The sequence below is a fragment of the Mesoplodon densirostris genome, chromosome 3 (assembly GCF_025265405.1).
Source record: "Mesoplodon densirostris isolate mMesDen1 chromosome 3, mMesDen1 primary haplotype, whole genome shotgun sequence".
NCBI lineage: Eukaryota > Metazoa > Chordata > Mammalia > Artiodactyla > Ziphiidae > Mesoplodon > Mesoplodon densirostris.
This window is the reverse complement of record NC_082663.1, coordinates 68,366,873-68,383,208: the sequence shown is the minus strand read 5'-3', so window position 1 is coordinate 68,383,208 and position 16,336 is coordinate 68,366,873. Positions and strand designations below refer to the sequence as shown.

The 16,336-nt window shown below is 38.6% G+C and overlaps 1 protein-coding gene across 2 annotated transcripts in view; it reads left to right on the top strand.

Moving 5' to 3' along the window:
* Positions 1 to 537: 537 nt before the first annotated feature.
* Positions 538 to 16,336, top strand: part of HAPLN1 (hyaluronan and proteoglycan link protein 1) — a 73,785-nt gene continuing 57,986 nt past the window's right edge. Inside the window, exon 1 of one of the 2 annotated variants that reach the window (XM_060093126.1) lies at positions 538 to 971. The gene's annotated coding sequence lies outside the window, so the exon portion shown is untranslated. The remainder of the gene's footprint in view (positions 972 to 16,336) is intronic. The other variant, XM_060093124.1, reaches the window with a different exon arrangement.

The following is a 16,336-nucleotide window of genomic DNA, read 5'->3' as shown; positions in this document are numbered from 1 at the left end:
TTAGGGGCGCGCGCGCGTGTGTGTGTGCGTGCGCGCGCCCTGTACCCATCTGGTTCTAATCCTGGGTATGGATCCATAAGCCAACCCCACCCATCCTGTATGCCCCTCGCATTCTTCACTCTATAAATAAATCTAGGATCTTTGAGCTCTGTCATCCAGGGATACGACAGCAGTTGTTTGTTAGCGGAGATTCAAACTCAATATCAATACTGAGGCCAGTAAACAAGAAAGCATACTTCTGGCAATTTGGGTGAAAGGGTACCTCAAGTTTAGGAAGCTTTATCCGCTGTTGTCATAATAACCTTTCTACTTGGTTACCCTGGATCTACTTGGGGGAGAGGGAGGCGGGAAAGCGAGGACCTCTCCTACCTTTGGATTTTCCTTTTAAGCAGAGGCTAAAAAGCAAAATGAAAATTCATTGTCCCCGCTTGTCTGCCTCACCCCGCTGCCCCACGATCATTCCACAAGCCCCTTGCCCCATCTCCTCTGGACAGATCCAGGAGGTGTGCTGTGAGTGGGGGGCTTGTGGTTTTAGCTACCGCTTTGCCTGAACCCCCGAGGAGCGGGTTACTCGGGGATCGGAGCAGAGGGCAAAGTCATCTAACAGGCTGCTGTTTCACAAGGTCTGGGCACTGAGCTGCCCCTCCTTTCCTCCCTGAAGTTTGCATGAAGTGCACGTTAGGCTGTAATTAGGGGATCTGGGAGGAGAACTTTCCTGGTGACGCTGCTTTGCTTTTCTTCTGCTCTTGGTGAGAAAGTGCCTCCTTCTTCCCAGGACCAGGACCTCTGCCATCCAGCGCCACAAAGAGACATTCTGCGCGGCGCAGGCACACACACACACTCACACAAGCACACACACTTACCCAGAGACAAACTTAAGGTGAGGGGAAAGAGCCCTAGCTTCACTTGATCTCCAGGCTCCAACTTCAGCAGGACTTGAGAGCATCTGAACTTCTGGATTTTAGGACAAGGTAAAACTTCCATAATTTTTTTACTCTTTCTGTCAAACCTTGATACCTTTAAGATATCAAAGAGCAATGCATATCATGGTATATGTATACATTAAAATAACTCATTTTCTTTAATTTTCTTTTGAGTTTAACATGACATCTCAACTTTTTTTTTAAGATGCATATTGTCAGATAAAATGCTGTACTGCAGTAAACAAGCTCAGTCTCGACTGGGGCAAGAATTAAGTCCAGTATCCCAGCTTTTGCTAGTGCTACTATAAATCTGGTAGATGCATGGTTTCCAAGTGGCAGCATTTCCATCTGTATTTCAACAAACATTTTTATAACACCTGAAAAAACGGATAGTATAGACTGAAGAAAATGCTGAGGAATGGGAATGTCCATTCCACATGTATGAGTTTTCTTTTAGAGAATATGTAAGTTTATGTGAAAAAGAAAGTTACTGTAATCATAGGTAATACCTGTTAGATTGATCATCTTTGAGATGTTACCAGTTTTGGTCCACTCTTCTCAACTTAATTGTGAAATTAAGATCATAGAATTATGATGCTTTTCATATATAGAATGATGTTGGTAGATAATATTAATGCACTGAAAAAAAGATTTTTTAAGTCATGGTTGGTAAGATTACTTTTAAAAGTTGCTTAAAGGAATTATTTGTGTTGAGACTGTTTATTTACCATCTTAAGCAAATCTGAACTCTTTTGGGTTGAAATGAAGTTGTTCTCTTCCATTGACTATGACTGTTGTGTTCCAAATAAGATGGTTTATTATTTTGAAAATAAGTTATTTTATTTTCATTTACCCCTGGAAAAATACACAAAGTAGCCAATACATTTGGGAGTTTTTAGGGTGGAAAGTGTTCCTGTACACGTTCCAGTGTGATGTCATAAAATCAAACATACCTCTTGGAAGTTAATGGTTCTTAAGAAATAAAGCCTGTGAATTAATTTCTGAATGCAATGTAATATTTATTCATTACAAATGTAGTTTCTGGTAACCATTTCTATTTGATTATTTCAGTGTACTAAATTTGCAGTAATTTTATACACACTTTAGTGACTTAGATATTTTAATGGAATCATAAAATGGGAATATTGTTCCACCAAAAATACATCATAGTAGTTCTCTTTGGATAACTTTTAGTGTGATATCTCTTAATCCTTACATCAGTTTTTAACTTCAGTTCCATATATTTTTATGGATAAAGAAGTTTTTCTTTCATTCACTAAAATAGAATGTATGCCAAATGCTGGTTGAGCATTTAAGCTTTAGCCTTTAGACACTTTGGGACTATATGTTCTTAATTTAATTTTTAAGCTAAGAGAATGACTACATGTTTTGGTAATCTCTTCAGAAAATTGAAAACAGCTTAAAAATGGGAAAACTAGATAAGAAGTAATTTTGTTTAAATGTAACTTAATGATCAAGAGAAACCCAACAACCTCCAGACCACTGGTCTCCAAAGAGAATGAACCTAGAGGCCAGTATTCCAAAGAGGAGTGTTCAGTGGGCTTGGGCTTTCTGTGAGAAACAAGCAAGAGGAGAACATCATGTTCTTATAAAGTGAGCCATTTATTGTCAGCTAGGCCCTGTCTCTCAGAGGAATGACTGACACTGTAATTTAGAAGAACTGAAGATACTTTCACAGAGAAGAATCGATTCATTATATCCCTAGTGGTTTCACTTCCTTTTCCTTCCTTTGGGAGCCGGTAACACATCCAGGATAAATACATTCGGCGAACTCAGAAAGATGCTTTATGAATAGATGGTCTACTAAACAGTCCTGCCTTTTAGCATCTTGGATGTGGAATGTCGGTATTTTCTGAGTAGTTGAAGAAGTCTTTGAATCTTAAGGTAGCACAGCACTTCATCTTTGTAAAGATGAACAAGAGGCATATTCAGAAAATAACTCCCTTTTTCAGAAATGGTTTTCTTTTCATTTCCTTTCGCCCTATGCATGTTTTATTTTCCAGGTTATATTTTTTAAATAATGGTATTCCACCAGTTAAAATTCCAGCAAAATGCAGAGGAAATTTGAAAATAACCTTTACATTATAGTCTTCTGTTACCTTCAGTTAATTTTCCGACCTCCTGTATTCCTTATTAGTAACCCTAGTTCTTAGCCTATGGTATTTAAATATATTTAGTCTGTTATTTAAAGGTAACAATATATTGTTGGGGAAAAACTGGAATGGAAACCTGAATATTCTTAGGATTTTAATCAATAGTGTTTAAGGAGGATTCGAGGAAACAGCTGGTTAAACAAATATTAGGTGTAGAGTGGACGCGATGGTATAAATTAATAATGCAGCTCTTTATTTACACTATGAATGGGAGGGTCTGTGAAGGTTCCACGTGTGAAGCACGGTCCCTACGTGCCACCTAGTGGACGAGTCAAAGAAAGCTTTCTCACCAGCCTCTTAGTAAAAAATTCTGAGATTTCTATTTTGTTGTCATTGAACACTAACTGCAGGCCAGACGCTGGGGTAGGTGCTCAGAGTAGAAAATACAGCAGCTGACTTTTGTATAATTTAAAAATCAAGGCACCACTTAACGGTTGATTAAATTCCCGGTAGCTGCATTTAAAATCAGTTTACTCTTTACTGGGTAATTTACCATCAACTTTCTGCCTCCATGAGGATACAGTTTAATAACCGTAACTCGCTTCTAATACAGGATTGGTTTTTGGCAGAGATGTCATGACCTAGCTTAAAAAAGGGTGGGGAGAGTTTGAATCTTGAATCACTTTCTCAAATGGAAATAAATTTCTATAAAGCTTACTGTTACTGATTTTAAGTGGGTAACTAATGATTAGCTTAAAAGGTTAGCACACTGATACTAGCACATATTATTACATATTCTTTAGATTTTTTTCACTAAATGCAAAAGGATAAGAGTAAAAATTGCTTTTGGGTAGTGAGGTATGTTTTACAGAATATTGTTCTCAGACACTAATGATCAGCATGTAGAACAACTTCATCTATACCTGTTGTTCATATGTAGTTTTGAAGCAGGAACATTGCTTCTAAGTCGACATGATAGAAAAAAATCTTAAGCAAGAACAATTACAGGGAAAGCCACTGTTGGAAAAAAGCATCAGGGGTTTCCCTGGTGGTACAGTGGTTAAGAATCCACCTGCCAATGCAGGGGACACGGGCTTGAGCCCTGGTCCTGGAAGATTCCACATGCCATGGAGCAACTAAGCCCGAGCGCCACAACTACGGAGCCTGTGCTCTAGAGCCCGAGAGCCACAACTACTGAGCCCACGAACCACAACTACTGAGCCCATGTGTCACAACTACTGAAGTCTGTGCGCCTAGAGCCTGTGCTCCGCAACAAGAGAAGTCACAACAATGAGAAGCCCGCACACCGCAACGAGCAGTAGCCCCTGCTCACGGCAACCAGAGAAAGCCCGCACAGCAACGAAGACCCAACACAGCCAAAAATAAATAAATTAATTAATTAAAAGCATCAGGATATCATAGGAGATTAATCCATCAGAATATTGCACAGAGACTTTTGAAAAACTTTACTCTGGGAGATATATGAATTATTACTCCAATTGGCTCTTTGCAAGATACATGACTTAATGGCAACAGCATTCAGCACATCAGCCTTAATCAAGACAAGTTGTGAAATTCAGATTGGAAAGAAAAATGCCTCAGTCGGGGAAAAAAATGATTAATTTGTTGCTTGCTGAGCTCTGAAGGTGTAATCCACAAATTGAGTTAGGCCTGCTCATGTGGAATGCAACCTTCCTGTTTAGGGGACTTTGGTTTTGTGTACAACAGGGAGACCTATGCTGTGAAAGGAGAGCTGCTCATTAAGTCTTTCTTCATTAATGCCACAAAATTATATCCTGACTTGATCGGAGGTAATGGCTGGAATCAACATCAGCAATCATGTAAAATAAAGCATATTATCTTAATTCTTATTTCCAATGAGTTATTATCCACCAGAAACACAGCATTCTGTTAACGATTTCATCTGATCATCCTTGTGATTCAGCGTGAATCATAGATTCATTTTAGTGAGAGATTGCCTAAAAGTCAGAGGTCCTCAAAGTAGAAATTTAGTCATGAATTGGAAAACCGTTACGAGAAGTTTTAACGGTTTCAGGAGACTTGATACTAGAGAAGAACAAACTCTACAAGAGAGAACCAGCCAAGCTTTCTGAAATAGTCTGATGCTACTAGGTTCTTGGCTGTATTGTAGGAGTTCTGCATAACGGCTTTTTCCAGTGGTGGAGACCTGGAGGGGGCTTTGCTGGGGCTTAAGAGTTCTTAGCTATGTTCAGACAAAACCAGGTTTGTTTAAAATAGCAAATGTTGCTGGACTATTTTGAGCTTCTATTAATTGTTTTATAGCTCAATAGGGGATAGGGGAGTGATATCTGAGATGGGGGTATTGCAAGAAAGCCAGGGGGCTATTTGCAAAACAAAACAAACAAACTCACAGAGTTTTCTAAATAACCTAGAAAAATAACGGAAGTTCAGGGATAGGTCCTCAGTCTTATAAGGACAACAGAAATTTCCCCTTTTGGCCAACCTTGCTTAACCCAAAGAGAACACAATTTACTTGATTGGTTCCAAAATTCTGATTACTATATTCCAATTCCATTTACTGTATTAAATAAAATCCAATTAAGTTAATAACATTCAATTATTTTAATGATAAATCTGGATTTTCCTCAACTTTTCACAAAGTTTTATGGATAATGTTTCAGCTTAGTCTCCACCTATATGATGTGAATTTTCCTCACTTTGACTCTCTTATTTGGAATTTGGGGATCACCTCAATCGATCATTCATGCGTTCATTTGTTCATTCAACAAAAATTTATTGAACATTTGCTATTTGCCAGGCACTGTGTTAGCTCTGCGTGCTGGGCCCTTCACTTTATACCATGAAAACTGATACTAAAAAAATCAAAAAGCCCACATTGATGATAATGAATGGAAAATGTTGCAAGATCCTGAGGTACATTTTAAGCGACAGAAACAACCAAACTGTTCTCGCCTCATAGTTTTTGTATTAGGAGAATTTTGAGCATGTATCTTTAAAATCATTTTCCCTTGTTTGCCGTCTCCTAGCTGAGTAAGAGCTTTGTTTCTTGGTTGTGTGGGCACAGATGGGCCTGAGAGGGCAGTTCTGACCCTCCAAAACCCCAGGAGGGCAAGGGTTCCAATAATCTGTCTATTTGGATGGGCAGGAAAAGCAAAAGTTCATTTGCACACAGTTGCTGTCCACCAGTTGGGAACTAAAATTCAGCCTGAGCACAGAATGATTTCGTGCTTAGCATTTGCACCAGGCTCCATGCTAGGTGTTACAGAGTCACCGGCTCAAGGAGTTCACAAGCCAGTGGAGAAGACAGATGGACGCACCTCATGAATCACTAGTAAAATGTGCCAAGTAGGTGAAGCTGGCCTTCCTAGTATCCTGGGTCTCTTTCTGTGGCACTTAGCCAAATCCTCCACCAACCCCCGCCCCACCTCTTGAACTGAGACTCCTGCTCTCCGCTCCCTACCCCAAGAATCTGATACTTCTCTGTTTATTGATTTCTTGACTGACTGATTACACCCAAGTGTGAATGAGTTTCACTCATGCATTTACATTTCAAGCCTTTTATCTCTGTAAAGTAAATGTTTTGTTTTCTGTGAAAAGAATTTCAAGCATCTGGGGGCCTTCCCTTCCTTACACCACAGTGTATAATTAAGCCGATTTAGTCCTCCATGGTCTTCAATCTGTTATCCCCATTCCATATGTGAGGCCACAGAGATTCCCTCAAGGCCTGTTTCTAGAAGTGTGCAGGACCTTGGGTCCTGCTAACCCACGGCCTGATCAACCTGTCCTTCCACCCTCCCCCCAGTGCTTTGCCCAGACACAATCTCCCTCCCCCACCGCAAGGGGCATCCCAGCCCATCCCCTTGAAACCTCCTGTTCTCTTTGCTTGGGTCCTCTAAGCCCTTTATTTCCATGCTTGGGTGGCTTCCCCTGGACAGGTAGAACACCTATAGCTTCTTATGTTCTATTGTTTGAGCCCCTATGTCACCCCAAATAGATGGACAGAGCAGTGAGAATCCACATATTCAGTCCAGAACTCCTCTAAGTCAAGGTTTTGAAGGAGGAAGACAGGGATATGCATAAGACAAGCACAGGAATTAGCCATCTTGTCGAAAATATGGGTCAAAGCCAGCATCTTTTTAAAATGTGTGCTCAGGTACTTTCCATTTGGTTTCAGAGAAATTTCAACATCAATGCTAACTACAGATTCTGGAAAACTAACTGGAGGAAGCAAAAAAAAACAGTGAAAATTTGCCTTGGCTTTTTAAACAAATGATCAGAGTCATTTGTTTAAATATTTTCCTATTTTATATTTGACATAGGGCATACGGATAATCACGTTATTAGTTGTTTCAGATTTATTTATGTTTTCTTTGATTATACTCCTTTGATTATGCCACCACTGATGCTCTTGTAAGATGCTCCTGTAATATAAAGATGTGTTCATCACTTTTTAAATTGCTAGGACTAATGACTCAGATTGAGAGACTTGGTTTCCTTCCCCTACTTCCCTGCAGCTTAGAGGATAGTGATCTTTGACCTGCATCAGTCACCTAGCTGGGGGATATGAGTGCCTGACATTCAGTAAGTGCCCTATAAATGCTTCCTGTTGTTTCTATCAGTGCCTAGTACCGTGCTGAACTTGAGACTTGAGGGGTCTCCCCGCCTTCTCTTCCAAGTGCCTATATTTCAGATGTCTGAACACCTCCCAACCCCAGGCCATTCCCTGACTCTGCCTTTGTTTCCTTATCAGTCTTCTTCTTATCTTTCAATGTCATTAAATTCATAAACTCTTCTCAGACTGAAAAATAATTATTGGTATCAAATTAATAATGTAAATAAAATTAATTGATAATTTTAATAAATCTCTAAATTTAAGGAAATTGAGACTGGAGGGAGGAAATGAGTTTAGAAATGACATGGAACAGTATAGGCACGATCTAATAAGGATACACTGGCTGGGGGAGAGAATTTGAGGATTGTGTGAATGTTTCAAGGGCAGATGATAACATGAAGAGGGGAGCAATTGACTAAGATTGGGAATAAAGGAAGAATAAAAGTTTCTGGAGAAAACGGTGAGTCTAATATAGGAAGTGCCCATGGGACAGCCAAGAACTCATATTAGTTAAACATACATACTTAGGTACAGGGGAGAAGTCATGGCTGGAATAGATATTTGGAAGTCTTTAGTATTAAAATGGTAGTTGCAAATCATACGTAAGAGAAAGGAGTTCATTCCAAGGAAGAAAAAAGGGAGAAACAGTTGACCAAGGACTAAAACCCAGGAAAAAATTGGTAAGAATGAGTTTGCCATTATTTACATATGATTTTCACTTTCATTTTATCAACAATAAATGTCCACCGAGATGAATAACATCAATGTTTTATTAATTCTTATCTCACAGTCTTAGTCAGTCCTCTGCACACAGAAGGTGCCAGACATGTTTGTTGAATTAAATGAAATTAAAATGGCATTTCCGAGCCTTCAGGCTCTAATGACAGATTTTCATAATGATAACCCTGAGCATGGGTAAGCCCCCAAAATGTCTGAATTGCAGTTATTTATTCAATTTTGTCCAAAACTGAGCTAGCTTTAAATATATGTTGCTGCATTTTGTTGTTTGAAAATCAGTAACCAATGTGTGGTGTAGATAGTAATTCACCACAGTACTTGATTAGTCTTAGCCCGTGTTGTTTAGCTTAACATATAAATGAGTTCGCCACAGAATGCAGCCTAGTTCAAGTCCATTTATAATTCTTTTTCTGGTTCCTTGGTCCTGAAGACCTCTAAATCTTAGGTCAGATTTGGAGCCTAGAATCCTGGATTTCTCTGCAACTTGCTTTACTTTTCCCCCTAGTTCTTCTCCCTCCTGTTGCCCCCTACTTGGGTTACCATGTAAACTATATTGAAGAATTGAGTAATTTTTAGTATAAGTATGTCCCAAGTATTGCATGGTACATTCTTATACTAAAGAGATTATTTGCTGTTTATCTGAAGTTCAAATTTAACCGGTATCCTGTATTTTCCATTGGCTAAATCAGATAACCCTACCCACCTCCCACATTTGTGTTACTAAAGCCAAAATATGGCAAACAAGAATTTCTTCATGAGACTTCTGAACACTCCCCTTGTAAAGGCCAACAAATGAAGTTACTGAGTGAATGTTCATGAGTGACATAAATGCATTAAAAAGATACTGTAAATAAAATGATCTAACTACAATATACCAATCAAGATGAAAATTTATAAAACATTTATAACTACTGTATGATATACCCTGGATACTAATAGTTATCTTAAGAATGCCATGAGTGTCTATCAGTGATGTGTTTTAGTCCATTTAAAATATTTAAAAATAATGTATGTTTCAAAATAAAACTTTTTAATTTTCACATCTTCAAGTTGGCAATAATAATAAAACAAATTAATTGCTTTTAAATGAAAGAGAATACATTTAGAAAAATTTGTATAATGTACAATGGCTATAAACTCTTAACTATTCTAACTGCAGAATATCTGAAAAGATCTTTTCACTTAATTATATGTCCTATTGTAGTTGTGCTGCCACCTTGTGATGTTTTGAGATATGACCCAATTTAACTCAGTCCATTAATGTGTTGTACCAGATTGACAATTTGGTCAATGTTACAATGATTCCTCACAGGATTAATATTTTCCATTTCACTCAGAAAGGCCACATATTTTAATACCAAGAAAGGACCCTCAAGTATTTACTGCAAATATTTTCTAGGAGTTTAATGTATTACCTGCAAATTAGTAAATCCCTTGAGATAATCACTAAATTATAAGTCATTTAGTACTGTATTAATTTATGTTTTATGGGTGAGTATAGGTTGTATCTGCCTGTATGTTTGGTCTACTTAACCTTTTAACCTGAATTTCCTATAAACTCCTTGAACCCAACATGTCCAAAATTAAACTCATTATCTCCCTTCTACCAAGCCTGGTCCATGTCATCTCTATATAGATACCAAGACATTTCATTTATTATCCAAACCAGGACACTTTCAAAAGTGAAATGAAATGGGGTGCCTTACTAATTACTCCAGCAAAACAGGTATAAACCAAGACTGTCTCAAGCAAACCGGTCTTCTTATATATAAGTTAAAAATCATCATAATCCCAATCACCCAAACTAGAAAATGTGGAGTCACAGACTACTGTTTCATCGAACAGACCTGGAACCTCCATCTCAGACTTCCTTTTACCTACTTGCTCCCTTTCATCTCCACTGTCCATCACACTTGTCAACATTCTCATTAGCCTTGTCCTGGTGTCTGCAGAGGGGCCCAGCAGGCTCAAATCCTTTTCCAGGGTACATCTAACAGTCCCTTTCCTCCACAGCTGCTCCAAACTGCTGGCAACTGCTGGGAGAACTCATCACCCTGCAGCATGGGGCCAGGGCACAACTTCATGGTATCTGATTTCAGCTGAATCTTTAATGCCATGTGGCCATTCTACCATATTGCTTGAAAGTTTTTGCTTCTCCAACTGCCTGCAGCAGATATCCAAGCCTCCCTAATCCTGCTAAAAAGAGAAACCATCTGTAAAGAGCTCCCTCTTTGTCCTGTCACCAAAACTAGTCCCTAACACAACCTTCTTTTCCCTTCTGTTAGGAAAAACAACAGAAAAGGATCTCTCTCCTTTGCCTCTAAGCATCTCAGGCAGACATTGCCCCCTGAGTTCTTGATCCCGAATCCTCCAGTCTTTTTTTTTTTTTTAATTTTTAAAAAATATTTTTAAATTTTATTTATTTATTTTTCACTGTGTCAGGTCTTAGTCGCGACATGCCGGATCTTCGTTGTGGGTTCTTTTGTTGTAGCACATGGGCATAGTTGCCCCGCAGCATGTGGGATCTTAGTTCCCCAACCAGGGATCAAACCCGTGTCCCCCCACTGGAAGGCAGATTCTTTACCACTGGACCACCAGGGAAGTCCCCAGTCTTTTCAAAGATATTCGCTATTAATTAGGTTTTTTCTCTCTTGTATTCTTCACCCTGTCCCACTCTGGTAATTTCCTCCTATTGGCATTTGATCATGGTCAAATCTTTTGGTCCTAAAATGATCAAACATTCCCTAACCTCACATACATCCTATCTACTCAGCTATCTCCTTCCCTCAGAGCCAGACTTCACTCTGAGGGCAAGAAGCACCCCATGCACACTCTCCACCCCTTCACCCATCCACTCCTCAGCCCACTGGCAACATGCTCTCTCCTTGCACTCCAGTGGAACACTCCTCACAAGGGTCACCAATGAGCTGTTTACAGTATGTTTGCTGAGTGGTATTTCATGCTGGTGACCACGTTCCCTTCACAACAATCTCTACCCTTGGCTTCTGTGACAGCCACTCCCCTAGTTGCCACAGACTTCTTTTCTGACTCCATCTCAGTCTGTTTCAGGGTTCCAAGAGCCTGCCTGCCCCTTGGCAGCTCTGTACTCGAACAGTTTCCACCCAGGACGCCTCACCCTACCTGTGCTCTTCCATCTACTCCTCTGCATTACACCACTCTCACCTGTGTGCAGATGACTCCCAGAGCTTTACATCTGGCCCAGAATTTTCTCCCGAGTGTCCGGACCACAAACATCTCACAACTAGGAAGTCACCCTAACACCTCAAATTCCACAGGTCCCAAATCAACTCCTTTTCTTTCTCCTGAATTTGAACTTCCCCCAATTTTATCTAGTTTAGTAAATGGCACCATCTTCTCTTCACTCAGTTTCCAAAAACCAGAAACATGGGAATCATCATGTAGACTCTAGCCCATAAATATCTCTTAGATATATACACCCTTTTTATCTCCATTAGCATAAACCTTACCCCGAATTGCCACCCTCTCTTCTCAAATTCCTATAAACCTTACCCATTGGTCTCTGTGTCTTACTGCCTAGATTAGAAAGTCTTACTGCTTTTTCTAATGCATTCTCCCACATTCTCTCACACTTTCTGAAGTGTAAATGGAAAAGACTTGCCTACTTAAATCCCTTCAATGCCTTTCTATTGCTGTGAAAATTAAGTCCAAGTTCTTTAATATGATTGGCAGGGTTCTCAGTGACCAGCTCTAGCTTACCTTTCCAGCCTCATCTCTCATCTAAAGTGACCCGGCATCCCAGCTGACAGGATCAAATGACCAGAAAAATTAAAACAGTAGAAACAGATCAATAGCTCTAAATATTAGAGTTATCAGATGCAGATTTTATGTTTATTTTAAGAAACTGGGTCCTAAGAAATTTAGCAAAGAACTGGAAACTACAAAAATATGATTCAAATGGAAACTCTAGAACTGAGAAAATGTAATAACCAAAATTAAGAACTCAATACATGAGCTTATGAAAAGTTTAGATACATTGAGGAGATGATTAATAAACTGGAAAATAGTTCTGAAAAAATAACCAGACTGAAACCTGATAGAAAAAGGATGAAAGATACTGGAGGGGAAAAAAAGTAAAAGTCATGTGGGGTATAGACACTGGTGTCCCATCAGGAGAATCAGCAAGTGGGGCAGAAACAATCTCTTAGAAAGAATAACTTGTGACTGTCCATGTCAGGGATTCAAGGAGCACTACAGAGCCCAACAGGATAAAAACCAGAAAATAAAAAAATGAAAAACTCACAGCCAGGCATGATATAGAAAAACTGCTGACAAAAACAAAGAGAGAATGTTAAAAACTTCCAGAAACAGAAGACTTCAGATAGACTAACAAGTAGCAAAATTAGCTAGTTGGAAATTTTGCTTTTCTTTTCACTTTAGGAAAATGCCAAAAATCAGTGGGTTGGCTTGGTCGTCTTCTGGGTGGATCTTATCGAGTCAGCCTACTTTCTCTGAGAGCAAAGTCTTCAAGCCTAGAGGGACAGCAGTGTGGCTGGTTCCCCAAAGGAGCTGCACTGAGATAAATCTTAGTGGTGACTCAGTTCCTGCAATCTGTTCTCAGATGCTGTACAGTCCTATTGCTATCTAGGAAAATTCTGGAAGCAATTTGGGAGTCTCCTATCTTTATCACTAAGATTATTTTAGATTACAAAGAAGAAATAAATATGATTGAGAAGTTGATGATTTATGCCGGTGATATATATACACACATATATATATACATATATATATACCTATATCTATCTATATATGTGTGTGTGTGTGTATATATACACACAGTAAATCCCCTACATACAAACAAGTTCCATTCCGAGAGCACGTTCATGAGTCCGATTTGTTCGTAAGTCCAACAAAGTTAGCCTAGGTACCTAACTAACACAATCGGCGCTATAGTACTGTACTGTAATAGGTTTATAATACTTTTCACACAAATAATACTTAACAAACAAACACAAAAAATAAAGAAAACATTTTTAATCTTACAGTACATTACCTTGAAAAGTACAGTGGTACTAGCTACATCACCGCTGCTTTTACGTTTGCTTCCGGACATCCTGGGCTTAAAATAAAGACACTGTACTACTGTACTCTATACAGTACTGTAAAGTACACAAAAGCACAACCACTTGTAGAGGATGGCCACATGTGACAATGTACGCCAGACACGTGAACTAACTTACATGACTGGACATGCAAACGTACGTTCTCATATTTGAAAGTTCACAACGTGAAGGTTCGTATGTAGGGGACTTACTGTATATTACAGCAAAGTGATTCAGTTATACATATATATATGCTTTGTCATATTCTTTTCCATTATGGTTTATCCCAGGATATTGAATATAGCTCCCTGTGCTACACTGTAGGACCTTGTTGTTTAGCCATCCTGTATATAATAGTTTGCATCTGCTAATCTCAAACTCCCAGTCCTTCCCTCCCGCACCCCCCTCCCTTCCCCTTGGCAACAACAAGTCTGTTCTCTACGTCTGGGAGTCTGGTTTGTAGATAAGTTCATTTGTGTCATATTTTAGATTCCACATATAAGTGATATCATATGGTATTTGTCTTTCTCTTTCTGACTCACTTAGTATGATCATCTCTAGGTCCATCCATGTTGCTGCAAATGGCATTATTTCATTCATTTTTATGTATGCCAGATATTTTACAATGTTATAACTATTTGTTTAAGGCATTGAAAGACAGGTCTTGGCAGCCAAAATAAATACAAATTTATCACAAAGATTCTGATAATTAAAAGCTCCAGAATATTTCTCTTCTCTTACCAGACATTCATGGAGTTACACTCTTCTAATTCTTTGCTCATGCCCTCCTTTCAGGCGGGCATCCCTTACCACATTACTCCTCCCACCTGAAATACGACTCCTGCTAGGATCCTTCATATAGCACTTCCTCCAAGTGATTTTACATTGTACTGCTAGCTGGAATTCACTTTTCTCTCAATTCTTTCTTAATATTTTATTTGTATCACCATTACTTAGCACACTTTCTATGTGTTATACTGTATTTAATTGTTGAAATGTCTTTCTTGTTAGCAGATTGTTTATCCATCTGATGTCCTAAAGAGTTCTGACCTGAAAGGTTAGATTGGGAATTGGAGTTCAAAGAACCAAATCTGTTCCAATGTTCCACCCACTCTAGGAATCCCTTGTGTAGTATAATTGACAGATGTTTGTTGATCTGCTTCAACACCTGCAGCGGCAGAAAGCACTAGTATTTCACAGGGCAATTCATTTCACTTTTAGAGGACTTACCAAAAAAGTTCTTCCCGACATTGTGCAAAACTGGCTTCCTTAACTTCCATCCACGTGTTCTCGTTTTGCCCTGTGAAGTTACATTGAATAAGTTTAATACCTTCCCCAGTTTATATCTGAGCAATCTAATTCTAAATGCAAAACACTGTTATGTTCTGTAAAATTTTATTATTTTGGGCACATCATTCCAAACTCTGCAGATCATTTTATTTCTTGTAGCTTCTAAGCCACATTTCAACTACTCTTAGTATTAGGCTTTATGGCCCTTGTGGGCTTTGAGCCTTGAAACTCTGAAAGAAAAAACTTCGTTTATATTAACGTGACTTGAAAGCAAACCTCTTGATTGATAGTGCTCACAGAATTATTGAAATTGAGTAAGATAATGTCCTTGTAACTGGAAAGGTCTCCTTTTATTAAACAAATAGCCAGTGCACCAGAGAAACGGAAAATAAATGTCAATGAGACTTGAAAACCTTTCTTTTGAAAACAGAAGGCATTGATCAACTGCACTCTTTTATGAACTTCACTTCATTACGTATTGTTACTATTTCAAATTAATCTTCAGATAGCAGAATGAAAACAGCATTGTACCGTCATTGAATATCTATATCCTTAAACTGTTAGGATATCAAAAACTGAAACCAAGCTTGTCTAATAGTTATGATTAGTGGTAATGCACTAATTTCCCAAAGATAAAATATTTTGAAGAATATGAGATCTAAACATTAAAAGAAAATACCAATTTACTGTAATTGGTATAAAGCAAAATGAGACATTAATTTGTATTACTGTACATTCTTTGAAAAAATGCTTCCCTCCACCCAAATCCTCCTTGTCTGCACCAGTATTGCAGTATCCATGCTAAGGATGAGAAGTGAAAAATCTGTGACTCCTGAATAATAATAATTGTAAATTCTGAAAGGTAATGGATTTGCCATAGGACAGCAGCTGTCACCTCACACTGATGGAAGGCAAGAGGGTCATTCAGAGATGAGACATCTGCAATACCTCGAATGCCAGGCCTCCCACTTTTAAAAACCTCTTGGTTTCTACACAGTACAGCAGTAGATTTTAAATAAAGCATTTGTTTCAACCTACCAACAGAATTCCAGTGTTCTGCTCTTGATGTTAAAGTAGAAGTGTAGCCTGAATTATGGTCCTATTATTACCAACATTTTAATCGGTGGTTCATTAAACCTATTATCCTAAACTGTGGAACAGGATTGATTTACTATTAAATATATTGGGAATCAGTTCTTTCTTTGTTTACACTTTTCATTTATGTAACAGAATGTTCCCATGAATCACAAATCTGAATTTTTGGTGCATGCGTGAACAGTATAGGAAACTTAATTTTGAATGAATTCAAAAACATTTCCCTTCATCTGTGCCCTGACATATAATTGAAAATTACCTAAGCATACACAAAAATGCCTTACAGTGTATTGACTTCCTGTGAAGTTGAGATTTTGATGTAATTGCACTCGTGCTTTGTGTAATGCCTATGGGCCTTTGATTAAGGAAGATGGCTCAGGAGCAGAGCAACTCTCTACACAGCCCATAGTATTTCTCCTTGAAGTAAAACAAAGGCATCCTGGGCCTTGATAATTTACAATTCAGACTTCCCTGGTTGCT